Genomic DNA, 19,443 nt, shown 5'->3' on the forward strand with positions numbered 1-19,443 from the left:
AACAGCCAATTACTTTTTTAATACGTAGGGGGCTTTGTTGTTAGACACACACACACACACACACACACACACACACACACACACACACACACACACACACACACACACACACACACACACACACACACACACACACACACACACACACACACACACACACTTATCTTTGTTCTGTGCCTCTTTGTCAACTCTTGTTCATGTTTTATGGCAAAATATAATGTTATGCCTGATTTAGTGGAATACTCATGACAAAATTCAGATGTCAATTTTGGAGTGTGAGAATGAAATACATTTAGGGGGACGAGCAATCAAAATATATGTTTCTCCATCCCAATTAAGTCTGGTTGGTTTTCTTCAAATCACATTAAGGCACTCCAGATTACTTCCTAAAATCTGCCTGTTCAGGACAGCCTCATTCAATTGGCTGTTGTTAATACACAGATTAGGGAACTCTCTTTGCATCCTAATCCTCCCCGCTTTCCTTCTCCCTTGTCGCAGAATGAGGAAGGTGTGTGAGAACAGGTTAGCCGATAGCAGGCATTCACTGCAGGATTACATTTGCAAGGGCGACTTTAAGCCTGTAATTTGGTTGTTAGAGGGGTGGTGTGAAAGTGACGGTATGTCAGTGAGACTGTAATTGTTATATACTGGTTTGGATGCAGGAGAACTTAGTAAAACTATCACATGTGGCTCAGATGCATACATGTTTTTTATTGCAGTATACAGCATAAACACACATCAAAAAAATAAAACAACTTGGATTAATGAGTGAAATGAAATCCAATTTATTGATTGTTCTATGTTTATTATGTAATGAAAGCCTAGAAAAAAAAAGAATTAAACCCTAAGTGTGGATGCCAAGGTAGATTACAAACTTGTGAAATGTGTGCCCTTGTTGGCAATTAAAATATGCTTCATTCACATAATGCATTAGCAAACTGCTGAACACCAAGTGTGGAGAGTGTGGTTAAAAATTAGCATGAGCTAAAATGAATGGACAAATGTTCATAGAGAACTTAAAATAATTGATAAGTGGTTCAAATCGGTAATGGATTAATAAGTAAAAGAGATAAAGATTTAATGATAAAGAGTATTATTGATGAATAAATGGTTTAAGTAAACAATGGATCAACTTTTGGTTATGGTTCAAATAGAATGGTTAAAATACATGGTTCGCTAATAGTAATAGATAGACACATGTGAGAGTAATGGATAAACAGTAATAGTAACAGTGAAAATAATTAAAAAGCTAAGCTAAGGGCCAAATGGCTAACAGTGAAATAGCTAAAAAAAATACATACCTAAAATTGATGGATAAACACTGAAATAGTGAACTAACCGTAATATGTAATCATTTGGAACACTTTTTTTTACCCTAACCCTCACAGTTAAACTCTGCCCCGTATGAAAGCTAAAGATTTATATCATAATGTAAAATGCTTTTTTTTTTTTTTTTTTTTTTTCTTAAAACGGACTCGTTAATGGATGTAAAAACAATCGTTTGGCAAAGCCCAGGTATCACGTTTTTGTTTAACAATACCTAGCCCTACATCTGACAAGGCTGTGCTGGTGTCTGGCAAAAAAGGTCAGGAACCAATCTGTTGCTTAGAAAACAATAGTGTTTTAAAGGTTAATTATCATGTCTGTTTAAAAGTAGAGCAGTGGATATCATATTTTTCTGAACTGTATATGAAATGTATGTAGGCCTTCTGTATGAAACAACAGTATACAGTGAAATACAATAAACCTGTAATTACTTGCACATTTGAACAACAGGGGGCGCAGTGAGCAGCTGTGAGACCCACCATCCCCTGTGCTCAGAGAGGACTGGAGCAGACACCGGGGCCTTGAAATCCGAAGTGACAGCTGCTTTCAAAGCATACAGGATGAGCATTCCCCTCCTACTAAGAAAGTCTTTATTGGTTTTTGCAGAGAATGTGAGGAGCTGACATGTCCACACAGAGGGTACCTCTTTCTCCTGCTTACAATTTCACACCAGTTCAACAGGTCAATGGTAAAATTCATACACAAATGAAGAAAATGCAATCATCATCTGAATGCCTGAGAGCTTGGGTCCTCAATGGCTGATTGTACCATGTTCAGTGGCATGCACTTCAGACACTGTGCTACTCTGCTAGTCTGCTTGTCCAATAAAAAGATATGTCCATGAGCCATTCGAATCTTTGAAAATCTCTTAAGAGCTGTTTCCAAAGACTGCCAAATACTGATTATATATCTATCTCAGTGCCTGTTTTAACTCTAGTGTGTCATTTCTTTGTATTCCGGGTAAAGTGAGAGATCCTTTGTTTGTGTATACTTGTCTGCTAAGTAGATGTCTCTTGTTCAGTGCAATGTATTTGGCTGACTAGTGTTCTTAATTCTTAGTTGTCTGGTCAAAAGAGCCGAGTTAAAAAAAAAACACTGCACTGACATTTAAGTATGAGTCATTTACCACATTTACCGTAAGCCCTTTTAAGCAGCCAGTTTCCATTTCTCAGAGCTCCTCCCATACAGGCCACACCTGATACACTTTATTGTGCCTGAGTGTATACTGTTCACACCTCCTACAAAGAACACGGGTACATCTACAGGGAGTAATCCAACCCTCGAACAATCTGCTCCACCTTTGGGAGTAGTTCTTTATTCCTTAAGCATGCCATGGCCCTGCACACAGTAGCAATGTATTGTCATTGGAATCTGAAGAGTGCAAGTCATTCAAATCAATGCTTTGGCAGACAGAGTTGCTGCACTGTCTCGTATAATCTCCAACCTAAGATAACAGTAAGAGTGGGTAGGTGTGTAGGAGTGCATACAGGGTGGAACAAAAGTGTAAAGACAGGTGCAAGTACATGCTTGTGTATACAAATTGCAATCAATTCTGTGAGCTAGCAAGACACTCAGCAATTCTTTTTTTTATTAAATCACTGATCAGGATCAGTTGGTGATTTATTCAACTTTCTTCTTCAGTTCCAACGTGTATGCTGTTAGGACAAGTCATACTGTATGTAATGTGAGACAGACACAGCAGGAGACAAAATCGGTTCTCGTACATACAGGTATGAAACTTCAATGGGCCCCTTTTACTTTTTTTGTCATACTTTTAAGAATAAGTGAATCAACAAAATTGCACATGCAATTGTAGTGGTTATTATAGTAATCCAAAATAAGATATTTATGCATTTGAGAAAATCTTTTTAAGGGCCCTCCCCATATCGATGTCCTGGTTACTTTGTTCCACTATTCCCCTAATTACTACAATCACATGGATTTTAAGGATACAAAACAAAAAACAAAAAGCATATGTATAGTGAAATGAAACACTTTACCTGTTTTCATTCAAATATCCAGTCCATTCACCATCTAACCCGGTCTTTTAATTTCTATGGCCATTAAGGCCATGAATGTAACGCTAGCCTTCTGTCTCACAGAGCAGCCTACCTCTCTGGCTCTTTGTTTGGCATACATGTGACAAGGGCACAATGGAGTGCTGGACAAAAGGCCACTTATTGAGTGACTGGCAGGGAGTGGGATACATCCCTGATCATCTGTCACTCAGCAGCCTCATGCACCCATACGGCTCACGGTCAGTGTCGGGTTGCACTCTCCTCTGCCAAAAAGGCAAACGCACATGCTGTCATACTAGAAATCTGGAAGAGGTCACTGAGGTCAAGTTAATCAAATGAAACCTCTCCCTCTTCAATGTTGACTTTAATCAGTTTATTTGAACACTTTCAGTTTCAGTTGGCTCCACTATAGAAGAATGATTTTGGGTCTGACAATCACAGGGACGTTTTAGAGACGAGGCTGGTCTGAACCGGTTCTCTGACTAAATGATCCTGTAGTGAGAGGGGTTAAGACTAGATTGGAGTTACCCAGATTTCAAATCTGAAATCCTGCAGTGTGAATTAGGAACAGCGAAGCAATTCTGAGCAGAAACCTGCAATAGCCAGAGAGAACGAAATGACCAGGTTTTCTGAAGTGACTGAAGTGATTTTTCAACGATTTGAGTTTCTTTTGCACAAGGCAGTAAATTTTGCACTTTTCTGAATTTCAGTTCATGCATTACAACGCATCATGCCAACAAAAGCATTTCAAAAGTGAGCCAGTTGAAGGGACTTCTAGTTAATCGAGGCATGAGTCCAGAAATATCTTTAATCAGCATATTTTCAAGTATTACTCCATGATTGTGTTTTGTATCTGTGTGCATGTGAAAACAGTTGCTTTTGGCAGTGGAGACTTTCCTCCCCATGTCAGTCAGCTGACTATCACTCACTGCCTCCAAGCAAATTCTCTCTGAGATCCAGAGCTCTCTGCCTCAAATGCCTGCCATGACCTTATGGCCTTTTGAGAAAAGTCAAAGGTTTAATGTGCCATCGAATCCAAAGGAGGCATGGTGTCAAGCATTATAATATTAAACGTAGGTCTAAACGTAGCATACATACTGTGTATTCTTAATATTGTTGAGCTGTTGCATCATACCCTTTGTGGTTCAGTCAGAAACTTTTATATTCTCTTGTTTGTGTCTCACAGTGTATGTACTTTGTTGTACTACACTGCTGAGACAGTATTTTCTGTGCATAGGATAAATAGATTTATCTTATTTTATGCAGTGGTGGCATTTACGTACTAACATCTATAAAGTTGTTTTTCCAGAGTATAAAATACCCGACAAGTCCTGCATTCAAAAGGTAACTGACCAGTACAATAGCACTATAGCATAAATGCTACTTCTATGATTTTTTTTTTCTACTTCTAGTCTGTGACATTGCACCACATTTTAAAAAGGGATCATACATCTTGTAAAATCTTCATCTGCACCAGTTAACTATAATCGTCAAGAGTATGGAGTGGCTTAAAAGATAAAATATTAAATGTAGGTAGTAAAAGTAAAGTACAGTACCATTATCCCAAAACTATGCTCATGAGCACTACTTGATCTTATGGTGTTGGGGTTTGCAGCTGAAATGTTCCGCTATTGCTGCTTTACTCGAGGGAGGTTTTGTTAAAAGAAACACTTGTGTATTACAGAATATATAGATTAAATAGAAATTAAAACCATGATAAGCAGTAACTCTTAATTGGAACACAGGTTCCTTATAGTACATTTGCTAAAAGCAGCACAGAACAGCCTACAGTGAATACATCCAAACGCACTTGAACTAATAATAGCATATGCTGTTTATTCAATGCCCTGGTACTGTCAATGAACTTCCCTTGTATTCTGTGTCTGTTTACTCTGCTCCGAGCACTCATATTTTTGCATGAGTAGCTTACAAACTGCTCCATTTTTGAACTTCTCTCTCTCTCTCTCTCTCTCTTTTTCTCTCTCTCTCGCTGAAGGTGGGGGCAGAGAGCTATTAGCTGCGCGCTGCAGACATCATTACGAGGGGAGACGCTCTCCACCGTCAGCGCCGGAGCAGAGCAGGGGAGCCCTGGCAACAAGGAGAGACACAAACTCTCAACAGCCCGCAACAAACCCCCACAGTAAGTCGCGCAAAAACTATTTATTAAAGAGCTGCCGGCTGTCATTGCTTTCACCATGTCACTTTTCTCTTTTGGAGCTGGGTAGATAAAAAAAAAAAAAAAAAAAAAAAAAATGGCTGGAAGAACTGGGAAGGGTGGCGCTGACGCTCTGGTTTACTTCAAAGCCTTTGGAAAATGTTTACTTCGCACTCTGACCTATATGGAAGTGACCGAAGAGTAGCGGGGCGCACGGGTTTCGGGTGTGTGTACTTGTCATTTCGGAAGGCAAATGCAAAGTGGCGTTTAAGTAGGACCGAAACACGGCGGAGGTTTGGCGGGGATTCTGACCGAGCGGGGAGCGCGTCCGCCGGGCGAGTTGGTGTCGAGAAGGCGCTGTACTTCCAGTAACTGCGCCACTCGACCTCGGCTCAAACATTTGCTCTTTGCAGACTATTTTCCATCGCTAAACACTGCCATACATGGCTGAATGACGTTGCTTCGAGCCGCATACGTCTTCTTTTGAACTCTTTTCCTACTGACAAGGACTGTCAAAGGCAAGCATTATATATATAAATATATATATATATATTTTTTATCTACGTTTCACCATCGCGGAAGTGTTTTCTCTACACGAAAAGAGACGAAGAACAACTAACCACAGTCCACATCATTTCTCCCGTGTTTGCTAAAAACCAATTTACGTATGTTTTTGCGTCGCTTGAAGGCATTTATTGCTGCATACAGTGTGCGATTTGTTACTAGACAGTGTTTTACATTTGCCAGCTGGTTGTAAAGGACATACGGTTTGTGATTGCAGGACTACCCGTGATGTCATTCATCCTAGCTTGGACCATTATATAACGGGACTGTAGGGAAGCCTGTGATAGCGGGCTATTTTTACTCTGTTTACACCTCGGAGCAGGGTTGGCTATGCGTCCCAAGTGGTAGCCTATGCTTTCACGCACATTATGAATTTAATATGGCATCCAAATGAGACCGATGTGGATGCACAAATCGTACTGCTGAGGGTGAAAAGCTGCACTTCTCTTCACCGGCAGAGCGTGTTTACACTTTTAAGTGTTCCCCTTTTTTTTTCTTTCTGATGGTGTCTGTGCAATTTAATAGAAAAGAGAAAAAAGAAAAAAAAAAGATCAGCCAGCTTTACTTGTTGGTTATTTCTCATGTTTGCAGCAAGTCCTCTTTAGCAATGAATGACTAGTCATCATGAAGAGGGCTTTTACTACACACATCTCAGCAAACACTCACAGCATATAATAGTAATATATATGAAATATAAAACATTATACTGTATATGTTTACTACTCCAGTAAATTAAAAGTGTGAGCTCGCAACTTTGGTAGAGCAAATAATATAGAAATCTTTCACTGAATATTCTTAATATATAATACATTTGTGTCAGCTCCTCCCCTTTATCACTCTATTAAATCCATAATGCATTCTAAACACATGCAATTTTGCCAATAATATGACTGAAATTCAACTCAATATTATATTAGAGCTTCCTTATTGGCACACCCTCAGCAATATTTCAGTATAAATATACATGCACATTATTTTAGTGTGCTGGACCATCTGAATAAGGTTATACACAATAGTAGTCTTGATCTTTATAAATCTGAGTGTCTGCCGAGGCAACATCCATATTAAATATAATAATATGGCTCTTGTCACAACAGTTGCTAACAGATGTTTGCAGTTTAGAGTATCTAAATGCTGTGTTTTGTTTACTGCTGCTTTGCGATTCACTCATATGCAACACCGTGTGGAAGAAAACAACAGTTACAGTGTTTATAGTGAAGAATGAAGAGCCTTTATAGTCTACACAGCTCACTTATGAAACACCTCCATTGGCTGCAGTGTTGGTTTGATAGTTAGGTTTTGCACAGCTCTGTTTTTGCTGCTGTTGCAAGGGCTCTCCAGTCAATTTGAGTGTAAAAAAAAAAAAAAAAAAGCTACCAGTTTGGAAGCTCTATTTTCTGTGAAAGATGTGAAACTTCCAAGGCTATGGGGGTGAGTTACTGATTAGTTGAATTGCTTGCTTGCTTTTGGCTCTATCCTGTAAACACATTTTGTATGGCCCAGTGAACATCACTATAACATGTTCAGCATCTTCCTCTGGTTTTCTGTAACGCAGTCAAATTCTAAATAGTAAATCCGATAAATGTTTTCTACTAGCTGAGAAAACAAAATGGAAAAAAAAAAAAAAAAGTTTATAAACTGTCATTTTGAGAGTTGTAGTGAAAAGTCTTTAAAGTTTAATGATAAACCTGGGATGCAGTATATCAACATTCAGGCTGGGATTGATTTGTCCTGTTTAATTATAGGAATGGCCTGATATATTCATAGAAGCAGCAGTGCAAAAAAAACAATGCAAAAATACTCACTATATCTGGTTCTGGCTTGTGAATGAAGTAGAGAGAATTAATTCTGATCAAAAGCATATTGAGACTATTTTGTATTTTGTTGTGCAGCCAATTCAAAGAATTTGAACTTTTATTTATTTTTTCTTTGCTATTATTTTGACTTTTTCAATTCTCAAGTGTCTTACATAAAGCAGGTTACCATCTACCTTGTAACTGGTGACGTATTTATGTATAATGATGACGAGGCGGTAAATGATAAAACAAATCAACAAGTGTTAATCCCTGTGTGACGCCATGAAGAAGGTATTTTAGGGCTTTCTTTTAATGAAGAAAAATGAACCCGTTCGACAATTTAACCAAATCGGTAACGGGGCATGCCAAAAGAGAACACCTGTTTAAGGAGATTCCATTTTTGAAAACAAATATATTCTGAGAAGAGCACTGCCGGAGCGTGAGCCAAAGTCAGCTGCTCTGTGAATTTAAACAAGGCAGTTATGGTGCTATGACAGCGATTGCTTTGCATATGTGAGATGAACGTAGTGAAAACGGTGCCCTCCAACATTTTCAAAAGGAATTTCAGGGTTGGGGTGGAGAAAAAGTTAAAGCATGGCCCAGATCTTTCAGGACTGTGTTTGGAAACTTACAGCAAGATGTCTTACGGGTGGTGAGTACATGACCGAGATGGAGACTGAAGATAGACAGGTTTTTACAAGGAATATAAACAGAGGGTCTTGTGGGGATTTAGCTAGGAAGGTAAGGATTAAGCAGGTGCTGAGTGTACAGATATGTGTCATGTGTCATGATGAAATGTCGAAATATGTAGTTATTCATGGTGTACCAAGGAGTGAGCAGGAAAAAAGACACTGCATATTTATGGAACAGTGGACGGAGTAGTTGTAGTTTAAATGAGTTTCGGATTAAAGCAGTAACAATTTTTATCTGGTCCATCAGAGGAGCAGGTTCAGTTTTTTTCAGATTTCTTTGAGCTGAGGCTTTGCCTTATTTATGAGGGCAAGCTTGAAGCAAGAGACCAAATTGTAGTGCTCTATTGTGTGGTTGTGCCACTGCGAATAATTCCCCCCCCCTCAACACACACACACACACACACACACACACACACACACACACACACACACACACACACACACACACACACACACACACACACACACACACACACACACACACACACGCAGTAACGCACACACACACACACACACACACACACACACTCTACCACTGCCACTATAGCCTTTGATTCCAGCCGTCACTCACTTCCAAATGGTAATGGGAGGCAATTAGAACCCAATGTGTCCTAATCACAAGCCATTTAACTGAGCTTGGCTCATTTGACAGAGCCATATGTGTGCACAGGGACCCACACAGTCACAAGGACATGAATACACACATCTGCTGGATCATGCTAGAGTGTCTTCTTTGTCTTTGGAATTTGCTGCCTATGTAAGGGAAAAGAGGGAAACAGTGATCGAGCGTGTGTGTGTGTGTGTGTGTGTGTGTGTGTGTGTGTGTGTGTGTGTGTGTGTGTGTGTGTGTGTGTGTGTGTGTGTGTGTGTGTGTGTGTGTGTGTGTGTGTGTGTGTGTGGTGGAGAGAGAGAGAGAGAGAGAGATATTTCCAGGTAATGATTGGATGGAGATTTCAAGGCTGAATGAATAAGTGACAGAAATGGCTCTATACTCTGCGAATACAGGCAGAATGAACGATGGGTGGGAGGGTCAAATGGATCGACCAAGGCGCCAAACAGGTCTTTGTGTATTTGTATAGAAATGAGCCGTAACAACATTTGCTTACAGAAATACTTTGACAAGTTAAACACTGCAGGCAGAAGTGTAGTGCACAGAAGCTCCCACCTCTCTAAGTATGAAATAACATTTACACAAATACTCTGAGATGTACACTTTGTGTGTGCGTGTGTGTGTGTGTGTGTGTGTGTGTGTGTGTGTGTGTGTGTGTGTGTGTGTGTGTGTGTGTGTGTGTGTGTGTGTGTGTGTGTGTGTGTGTGTGTGTGTGTGTGTGAGTCAACACAATCATACTTGTCTCGTAAGCTTTGTGATGGCTCGCATTGCTTCCTGCCATCAGGTGAGTACAGCAGTCTGGTGTTGGACAGAACAACAGAGAGAGGTGGTGGTAACCAGACAGAAGAATAGACCAAAAGTATTTAAATTATACCGTATCAGCTAATCATATGTTGACAACACGACCATTGTAAGACACTATCAGCTCTTATGTGCAGCCAAAGTTTTCTTCATGTTCCCTTTTATTTGCCACGACAGCCCTGACTCATGTACTTGTAGTGTCAACATGCCGTAACCAACAACAGACACTCGTTATGCTAATGTAAACACGCATACAACAAATATTGAACTGCTCTCACTCGTCCTTCAGCGATGACAACATTTAGTCACATACCGAGAAAGAACACACTTCAGACAAATGAATGGTTAAAGGGTGCATGTTTCAGCAAGCCACCATAGTTAAGGATATTGATTAGACGCTGCTCTCCTGTTGCTTTACTGCTGGCCTCTGTGTTTGATGTTTGATGTGGGATAATGACGATCATGTCAACTCATCTCTGCTGCGGTCACACCGGACTGCTGTCGCAAGTTATAATCCCTGGTTGTCTCCTTTTATACCAGAAGCCACTCGTTTTGCTCTACAGTGAGAAAGGGAGCAGTGTTGTTTGGAAACGGAGACGAAAAGCGGCAATAACGTTGGAAGTTCGGTATCGAAGGAGGCGAGTTGAAAAAAAAGGATGACAAAAAAGCCGACGGAGAGTGCTGTGAGTGGGACAAAAGAAGAGCGTGTGAGAAAAATGATTTCAAACAAAACAACAAAAAAAAGTAAATAGCTGTGGGTGGGGATGGGGGCAGATCAAGAGATTGAGCTGTCTCGTTGAGCCATGCAGTGTGCTCAGACCTTTTCAGCGTTTCCTTTCATCCTCCTCTATTCATGAGTGCACCGAGTACACATGCATGCACACAAGAGAAAGGACACACTCACACACAGCGTAGTGCCTTTAAAGGGGATCAATGAGCGTTTTTTTGTATTTTATGTGAAAGAACATTCCACTGTGTGTAATCGTGTGTTTTTATTGCTTAGTCTGTTGTCTGTAGGAATGCGATGGCCGGCACTCCAATCTGCAATTCATATATCGGGAGTGAAAACATTTCATAGAGGGGTCAAGGAGGCTGCTTTTTCGGGATTTTATGAATCACTGAACTTGACAAATGCAGTAGTTGAAGTCCAAATTGACATTCAGAAGGGATCACTGATCTGTATACGACTGTGAACCACTTGTTGATCATTATGTGTCGGCATTAGAGTGCATGTATAAATTTGCCGTCTATCCATCTCGTGCTTACCGTCTTCATTTTGAAGCGGCAATCTAATCAATACCAATCTTCTGAATGACCGAGATACTCCCAGTGTCTGAATGAGAGGCAGAGAGGGAAAGATGAATAGAGGGAGAGAGGACTGAAGCCATCCTACAAACTTGTGTTACACTGTCGGGTCGATAAAGCTGCTACATGGCTCAATAACCATGTGAAAAAGGGAAGCTGGCTCTGGGACTTAGTTCAGCTGTGTGTTGGCTTTGGCTTTGTAATGGCTGCCAGTGTAGCTGACATGATAGACAGTTGTCTATATGCCAGGCAAGTTGCTGTAAAAGGCTGAACTGGACTGAAATCCGGGGCGTATAGGGTCTAAATGTTGACAGAGTGCTATTGTAGGCAAATGACAAGCACTTAGGCTACAAATTTGAATTCCTGCTTCAATTTGAATCAAAGCGATTCATCAAATCAGTAAGATCTTCTGCGCTGTTGCGCAGGATCACCTCTGTGCCGGCCTGCGCTATACATCAAATCTAATACTTCATGTGGGTCATCATGAAATAGTTAATTCAGCATGCTCCTCCTGTGATCTCGCCGCTTTGATTCATATTTGATCGTGTTCCAAGCAAAGCCTGGCTTAGAGGGAAGGGTTTTAGGTACTGGCCTTTTGAGGGCCAAGATAAATGAGGGAGAACCTAACTGATAACAGTTCACTCCATAGGAAATACAAATATGGTTTGAGTTATTTTGTCTATGTTTAATTGCATTATATAGTGCATAATAGAGCAGGGTCTCTGAGCTCTTTCAACTGTGGATTGCTCAATGACAAAGCCACATTACTGTAAGGGGGACTGGAATCTGGTTTAGTTGCTTAAATTTTTGACTTTCTCGGTCCTTGCTATAAATAATATTCCAAAAACATTTTTTTTTTCTCATGTGCATTTCTGCCTCTGTAGTTCTCTTCAATCTTCCACATCTCCATGCCTTCTTGTAACTGGGTTTTACATATTATTTCTCTCTCTCTTCTCTTCTCTTCTCTTCTCTTCTCTTCTCTTCTCTTCTCTTCTCTTCTCTTCTCTTCTCTTCTCTTCTCTTCTCTTCTCTTCTCTTCTCTTCTCTTCTCTTCTCTTCTCTTCTCTCATCTCATCTCCTTATAAGAGGCAGTAGAGGATTACAGAAGGGAGTTGACACTGACTGGCAGGCAGACAGCTCCTGCAGACTCTTCTCTTTCCCATAGAGCTTCAGGTTTGGGACGGGGATAAGCTGACAACCTGGGACACAGTCAGATAGATGGTGATAAGGGAGCGAGATGAAAGGAAAATGCTTGGAATTGGGGTCATGTACCTATAGTGGAGCACAAATGTAATGATTTCTATTATTTGAACAGTAACAGTAACATTACATTCACAGGTATTGTTTGTGTAAGGATTATGATAGAAGTAATGGATTTTAATGCAGTTTGACTTAATATAGTGAGCTACTGTAAATACATAAGTCAAAATAGCTATTAGTTGTGCTAGAAGGCCGACTTACAGTCTTGATCTATAATTGGTTACATTTCAGTATTAGATATTCCATATTAGCATCAGTCCAAACACCTCTTTACTACTCATCCTATTTAGCCTTAACAGTTGATTTTCTTTTTTATTCATACACTATTTACATTCAAAAGTACATTTGTACTTATTTGTACTGTAACTCTGGTTTCCACAGGGTTATCTTTTTCTCTTAAAACATGTCAAGAAATGGTGGACCAGTGTTTCCCAAAGCCGAATGTGAAACCTAAAATGTCTTGTTGTGTCCCAACCAACAGTCCACAACAAAATATGTTCAGTTTATCATGAAAGACTAAAGGAACCATCAAATATTCACATTGAGAAGCTGCAATATGATAATTGTAGCTTCGCTATCATTATTTGTGTTAACTACTTTGAGTACATTAGCTGCTTTTAATGTGTGACTTATACTTTTATTGTGTTGTTTTGATCATTTTAACCTTTAAAGAGTCTTTAAGTATCTTGAAAAGCGCTATATAAATAAAATGTATTATTATTATAAATAGATCAGAATGATAAATTGATTCAACTAGTCAATTAATCAACTATTTGTCGCAGCTCTGCTTCAAAGTTCTGTATATTCACCTACACCTATAGCACTCTTCTGGAAATGTCTAGTCTCCAGAGGATCCATGACGTGATGGTAAATAATATGCATTTCAGGTAAAAATGACTCTTTATGTACCTCTATTTTTACGAGCCTCTACCTCAGTGGTTGTGAGCACAGCCCCCAGATCCTCAGCTGAAAGGTGGGTGTGTGGACATCAACAATGACTTAGGTCTGAGCCAGGAGGATATGCATTGAGCGAGAGGAATTCAATAACAGGAAAATGGCCAGTGATAGAAACAATCCCTGGAATACCAAAACCCACCCTTCACCAATGTTGTTCTTGGCAAAACTTTGCTTTCCATTACTACTGTTTACTCCTTAGGATGCTGATGTCAAGACACAGCACATGGCAATTTGGACAGGATCAGGGCGTTGCACCCGAAAACCTCTCAGTCCATTGATGTTTGGTGATGTGGCATGTGCAGTGAAGGCCTGAATTCCAGTCTGTACAGGGCTAATTGTTGTCCCCATCCTCTCTCTGACCATGCATTGGTATACGAAAACAAAGGACCTGGTTCACCATATGGTCAGGGGCATACATGGGTGAACACTGGATGACAGGTTGAGACAAGCCTGTGCAACTAAACCACAAGCAATATTTAAAACAGTGTCTGTAAGGCTGAAACTATTTCCTCTCTGACACACTGAATGCATGGCTGGATAGCTGGCTTTCTCTGTCTGTCTGTCTGTGTCGCTGTCTCTGTTTTGTGTGGCTTGGCCATTTCACCTTTTCACTGACTGACTGACTGACTGACTGACTGACTGGCTGGCTGGCTGGCTGGCTGGCGGTGGATCAGCCTTATCTGACTGGACATTTGGCTGGATGCTTGGCTGCAGGCTAGCTAGCCAACAAGCACTCTGGACACATGTCTGACTGACTGACTCGCTGGCTGCCTGACTGACTCACTATTATTTCTGGCGCTTCAGTTAGCTATGTAGTAAGCTCATGACATTGGAACAGGGACATTTGGCTTTGACAGTCAGGGAGGTGTGCTAAAACACTGCTCTGGAGATCAAACCTCGTAAGCCAGGATATTCCTTGCCTGCCTATGATCCCCAGGAGTCCATCACCAATTACAGTATCAGGACCTCTTTGGAGAGAGTATCTTTATTTATTTTCTTTCACCAACCTAGACTACAATCTTTGATCATATAGTTTCACAAAGTTACTCCAGTTTCAACCAGCCCTCTAAACTAAGTGGATTTTACAGATTATAAACTGCGGAGAGGCGACTTAATTGGAGCTATAAATTACACCGACATGTTCTAAGATGGTGACATCACTCCTGCCTCGACTGTGGTGACAAAAGCACATATCTTAAGAATTCACTATTGTGCATGGCTCTGCACTGATACAATAAAATCAATTCTGCCTCTTTTACTCTATATGTTTTATAATTGTCAGAGAGTCTCTTTCTTTAAGTCATTTCACACTGTTATTGATTTGATTGGACACAGTTATTTGAGGATAAACTGACCCTTGTCTCAAAAGGGACATATACAAATAATTTATAATCCAATTTCACGTATTGTATTGGCTTGAAAAAAAATAATCTCTTGTGGGAACCTGTGTTCAGGAACATAACAACAGTGCAAGTCATGCATACATGTTTAAAAGCGTGCGTACGTGTCTGCACCTGTTTACGGCTGTACGTTTATGTGTGTTACGTTTGCATTTCATCTATTAGTGTGTGAGTAAGTGCGTGCGTTTTCGTGTATGCTGCAGCTGAGCCTTGTGCGTTTGCGTGTGCGCTAATCAGCGAATGACTGTGCTGCAGGGGTAGGTGATGATCTCTGGGAAACAGATAAATGAGGTTAATGTGAGGTTTCACAGTGGCCAGGCCAGGTCCGGTTCTCTGACACTGTCATTTACTATCAACTGCAACAGTGCACACACTTAGCTGCTCAGTGTAATACCTGCCCCGGACGTGTACTTTGCTTAGAGTAGTGCATAAGAGAGCCACCCCTGCACTTATGCTATCTCATGAGAGGTGTTTCCATGCAATATCACACATATTAACAGGCTCGCATGTGACTCATTATATATTCATACAGACATATTAATAGCAGATATTTTCAGGAACATGCAGCACACACTTGATGCAGCTGTGCTTTTGCTAGTGGACACACCCATCTGACAGGGGCCTACCCAGAGGAAATACATGTGGTAAGAGAAGAAAGTAGAGCTAATGGGAAATTACTTGTCATGCCCGGATCAAAATAACTCTGTTTTCTGTACATTCCAGCACCTTAGTTGTCCTTAGAGGGACTTTTTTAACTTCCCAGATGTCATATGTCGGTAAGCCATAGTAGGTAGTTTTGGAATCATCATTATCATTTGACAAGTAGGTACGCTATGATGGTGACCTGAGAATCTGACAGTTACAGAAGATAATGTCAAACATACTGCATGCAGTATGTCTGTTGTTTGATGGTCTGACGGTTTACTAACAAAAGCCGGATGCTTCACCTTGTAGTTGGTAGATGGATCCCTTTGTAATATACAATTTCTTCTTCATGTTGCGGCATTAAAACAGATAAAACAACTTTTGTTTTATCTGTTTTAATGCTGCATTTACTCCACTGTATGATCGGTAATGTGTTCGGAAACAATATTTCCAACAGCACTTTAAGACATGCTGCGCTGAAGCAGATACTGAATGGCTTCCTACTACGCCTGCCTGCCAGATGAGTAGAATTAACCACTAACCTAAAAAAAAAAAAAAAAAAAAGAAGCTGTGGAACTCCCCACGTCCCATCAAATCTCTCGCATCCAATTAGCCTCAAAATCCGGCAACAGACAATTTTGAGTGAAAAGATGTCCCCCTGCCCCCCCTCTCTCAGCCCGGTGCTTTGGATTTTGAGGCGAGCGCCCAGTCAGCTTGGCTTAATGCTACATGACGTGCCATTAGCTCTGGTAGCTATTTGCCCCCACACCACCTCCAGTCGGGCAGCCTGAGATGGATAGCTGAGTGCATTTGCAACATGACAGGACACGCTACCTAACTGTTGCTGAAAGGGTGGGGGTGAGAGCAGAGCGGTAGTGTACACCTTTTAGGAGGCATTTCGTAGATAGCATTTATTTGGTGAAGGATGGATTTCTGCAGATAATGAAGAGATAATGTTCTGCTTTTCAAGGTAAAAGACTGCAGATGAGTTTTCTACCAGAGACGAGACGGCGGTGATAATTGGTACCAGACAAGATCAGATAAAAGTTAATGGATTTATTATTAACTTGCTGTGTACTTGCTTATATTTGACAGGACACCTGCAGTATACTAAGATTAAACAAAATTACAAATTAAATACCAGAGCAGGTGAATGTGAAAAAAAACAAAACATGTTAATGATAACATATCGGTCTTGGCTGTCCCACATCGATTGTTCATTGCAAGCTCTGTTGGTAATTTGGAGGCCGTTACTTTGATTGTCCATTTATCTTGATTAGTTCTAAGCAAGGTGAAGAAAAAAATTGACAGCTCAATTTTGAGGTGGTTTGGTTTATACATGCATACCATCTGAGATATTAAGTTATATAGTTCATGGTACCTAATGTGGATGCACGAGGCTGATTTGTTGAACTGTCTCACTTCGTAGATATGAGACAATGCATGAAGAGGGTATGCAAGGTTTCCTGGGCTTCTGAAAGAAAATCCGGCAGCAACAGGGATGCACACACTGCTGACATGAGCTGCGTGACGTTTGCCCTTGAACAGAGTGACCCTGAAGCATGTGAGGACCACTGTGATCCGCTGTGATACTGAACACGAGCTCACATCTGCAGATACCCTCCTCATGGATTAACTGCAGCGTAAAATGACTGCCACGATGGACTGGTTTGAACTTTTCAGTGCTGATCATCGTTTTCTTTTTTTTCTTTTTTTTTTTTCTATTAATGAGACGTTAAAGAACTATGCTGTCATTGAGTGTGAGGTTTTTAGAGCTAAAGTAGAGTTACAGCCAGATTCTCCTTCCCATAAGCAAGACAAGTGATGAGGAATATGTTGACAAGTTCATAAAAGCGCTAGAGCATAGCATATGTTGTTATTGTACACGAGCACAAGGCGGGTGTTTGTTTTGGAGGTGGGCTGTGCATTTAAGACTTGAGGAGGCATTGGTCACTAAGGTTGCAAAGTATGAGTCAGCTGATACTATCTGACCGCTTGGTTATTAGTGCTGACCGCTTGTGCTTACATTTGGTTGTCTTGGTAATGTCAATATATTGATTTAAAGAAAAATACAGATGTCGGGTACACATAAGAAAGAGGCTCTAGTACTTGTAAAATAGTCTAGTGTCAGTTATCAGAGAAGGCTCCTTAGCCTTTACACTTGATGTATTAGAAACATGCCGAAATAGAAACATTTGTGTCTACTATTGTTCGGGATGTGTGCTTGTTTGTAAAGTACAGACATTAACACGCATATTGAATGTGTGTGTGCTTGAATGTGCGTTTGAACATGTTTGACTTCCGATCTGCTGACGTGCAACAAATCAAGGCTTTATCTGCTTGACCCACAGGCTATCTGTATTTCATAAAGGCTCCTCTTGGAAGCGGATCTTTTGCGGTGTTGCATCTACATTTTCTGTTTATCTGGTGATGATGTTGAAACAGAGGCTCCCATTTTCAGCAGAGTGATCAATCTAAAACTGGACACCAAACACAAGTTCAAAGATTCATGTTGCAAAAGTGTTCTTTTAGTCCCCAAATCCCAACAGAGAAGCTCAAGTCCCCTCTCCCAGCCTATGATATTATTTTCAGAAAACTTGCACAAGGCTGCTAAGAAGCTGCTGGATTTGCAGGTTTCTATTTGAACTTTTTGCAAAGGTTTTTCTCTGTCATAAGTGTGTTTGCCAAGAGCAACACATGATTAGAGTCCACCAGTATTCATACTACTCAGTCTGCTCTGCTCCAGCTTTGAGAGAAGAGATTTGTAGGGTTTATATTGTTGTTGTTTGCTTGTAATCTTTTAAAAATGAGGCACAGTTTCATAATGCCTCGTAAAAGTAGTAAGCTTGTGTCCTGTACTCATTTATATGATTTCCTATTTGTAAGCCTCACAAGACGGAAAACAAATGCTTCCACCAGATACGACTAAGGTCAGGTCGTCTAGTTTTCCGCAGAACAAATGATGCAAGGTGAGTTTAGTCAGTCAGAAATTTGTAACCTACACTAGTGTAAGCACAGCTCATATCAGCTGCCTCGAACTGGAAAGTATATGTTTTGGACACATAATGAAGCTGTGAGCTGTTTTTCTCCGTAAGAGAGAGAAAGCATAAATATAAAAACAACAAAAGTTTTCCATGATTTCCCAGGTGGCTGACATGGAATTTATCATTTGGAAAATCGTGCAAATTTTAATCCAGTCTAAGTACCACAATGTATTTTGGGGCCTTCTTGTAGGTTCACGTAACTGAACGTAACGGACGTCATTTCAACCTTGTCCCCCATATCACGGTAACATGACTCATGACAGATTTCCAGGCTGATTCTCAACATTTGCGCACGACTCAGTACGAGCTGGACCAACCTAAGATATTTCTGTGTCCGACAATCTTTGAAGAAACATCTGAGATTTAATTAAGGATTGTAAATTTGGTTTTGGGCACAGCAAAAAGGCTGATAAAGTTAATTGAAATGCTTTGTTCCAAAATTTATTTCATTTAGTTTAATTACTGATATTTAGTTGACCAGTGATTGTCACATAGAAATGTGTAACACACCACTTTAAAGCAAATTGTATTTACCTAAAGTCAAATATGGAAATAGAACCTGCACCGAATAGTTTGGTAATTAATAGTATTACAATGAGGTCATCTTTTGCCACTTGCCTCTGTCACTGTCAGACCCAAGTAAAACATCTGATCTGCCTGAGCTGATAATATGTTTACTGTTCCGAGTACTGCAAAAGCAAACTGGCATCTGAATTCCCAGAAAGCTATTTTTGGTACTTACAAAATTTGCAGATGTTTTTTCTATTTTCTGTGAAAAGTTCAGAGGTCACAAATAAAATGTCCACATGATCCATTAGCAGTGGAGATAAAAAGTTTACGTCAGGTCTTGTGCATAATGTAATAGTGATG

General features: G+C 40.3%; 1 protein-coding gene across 1 annotated transcript in view; it reads left to right on the forward strand.

Annotated features, from left to right (window-relative positions):
• The first annotated feature begins 5,364 nt into the window (after positions 1-5,364).
• atxn1a (ataxin 1a) overlaps positions 5,365-19,443 on the forward strand; it is a 91,359-nt gene continuing 77,280 nt past the window's right edge. The window contains exon 1 of the mRNA XM_069697276.1: positions 5,365-5,484. The gene's annotated coding sequence lies outside the window, so the exon portion shown is untranslated. The remainder of the gene's footprint in view (positions 5,485-19,443) is intronic.

Source organism: Brachyistius frenatus, unplaced genomic scaffold (genome assembly GCF_029030835.1).
Source record: "Brachyistius frenatus isolate BFR_SWC_R1_liver_20210118 unplaced genomic scaffold, ASM2903083v1 Contig_2, whole genome shotgun sequence".
Lineage (NCBI taxonomy): Eukaryota > Metazoa > Chordata > Actinopteri > Embiotocidae > Brachyistius > Brachyistius frenatus.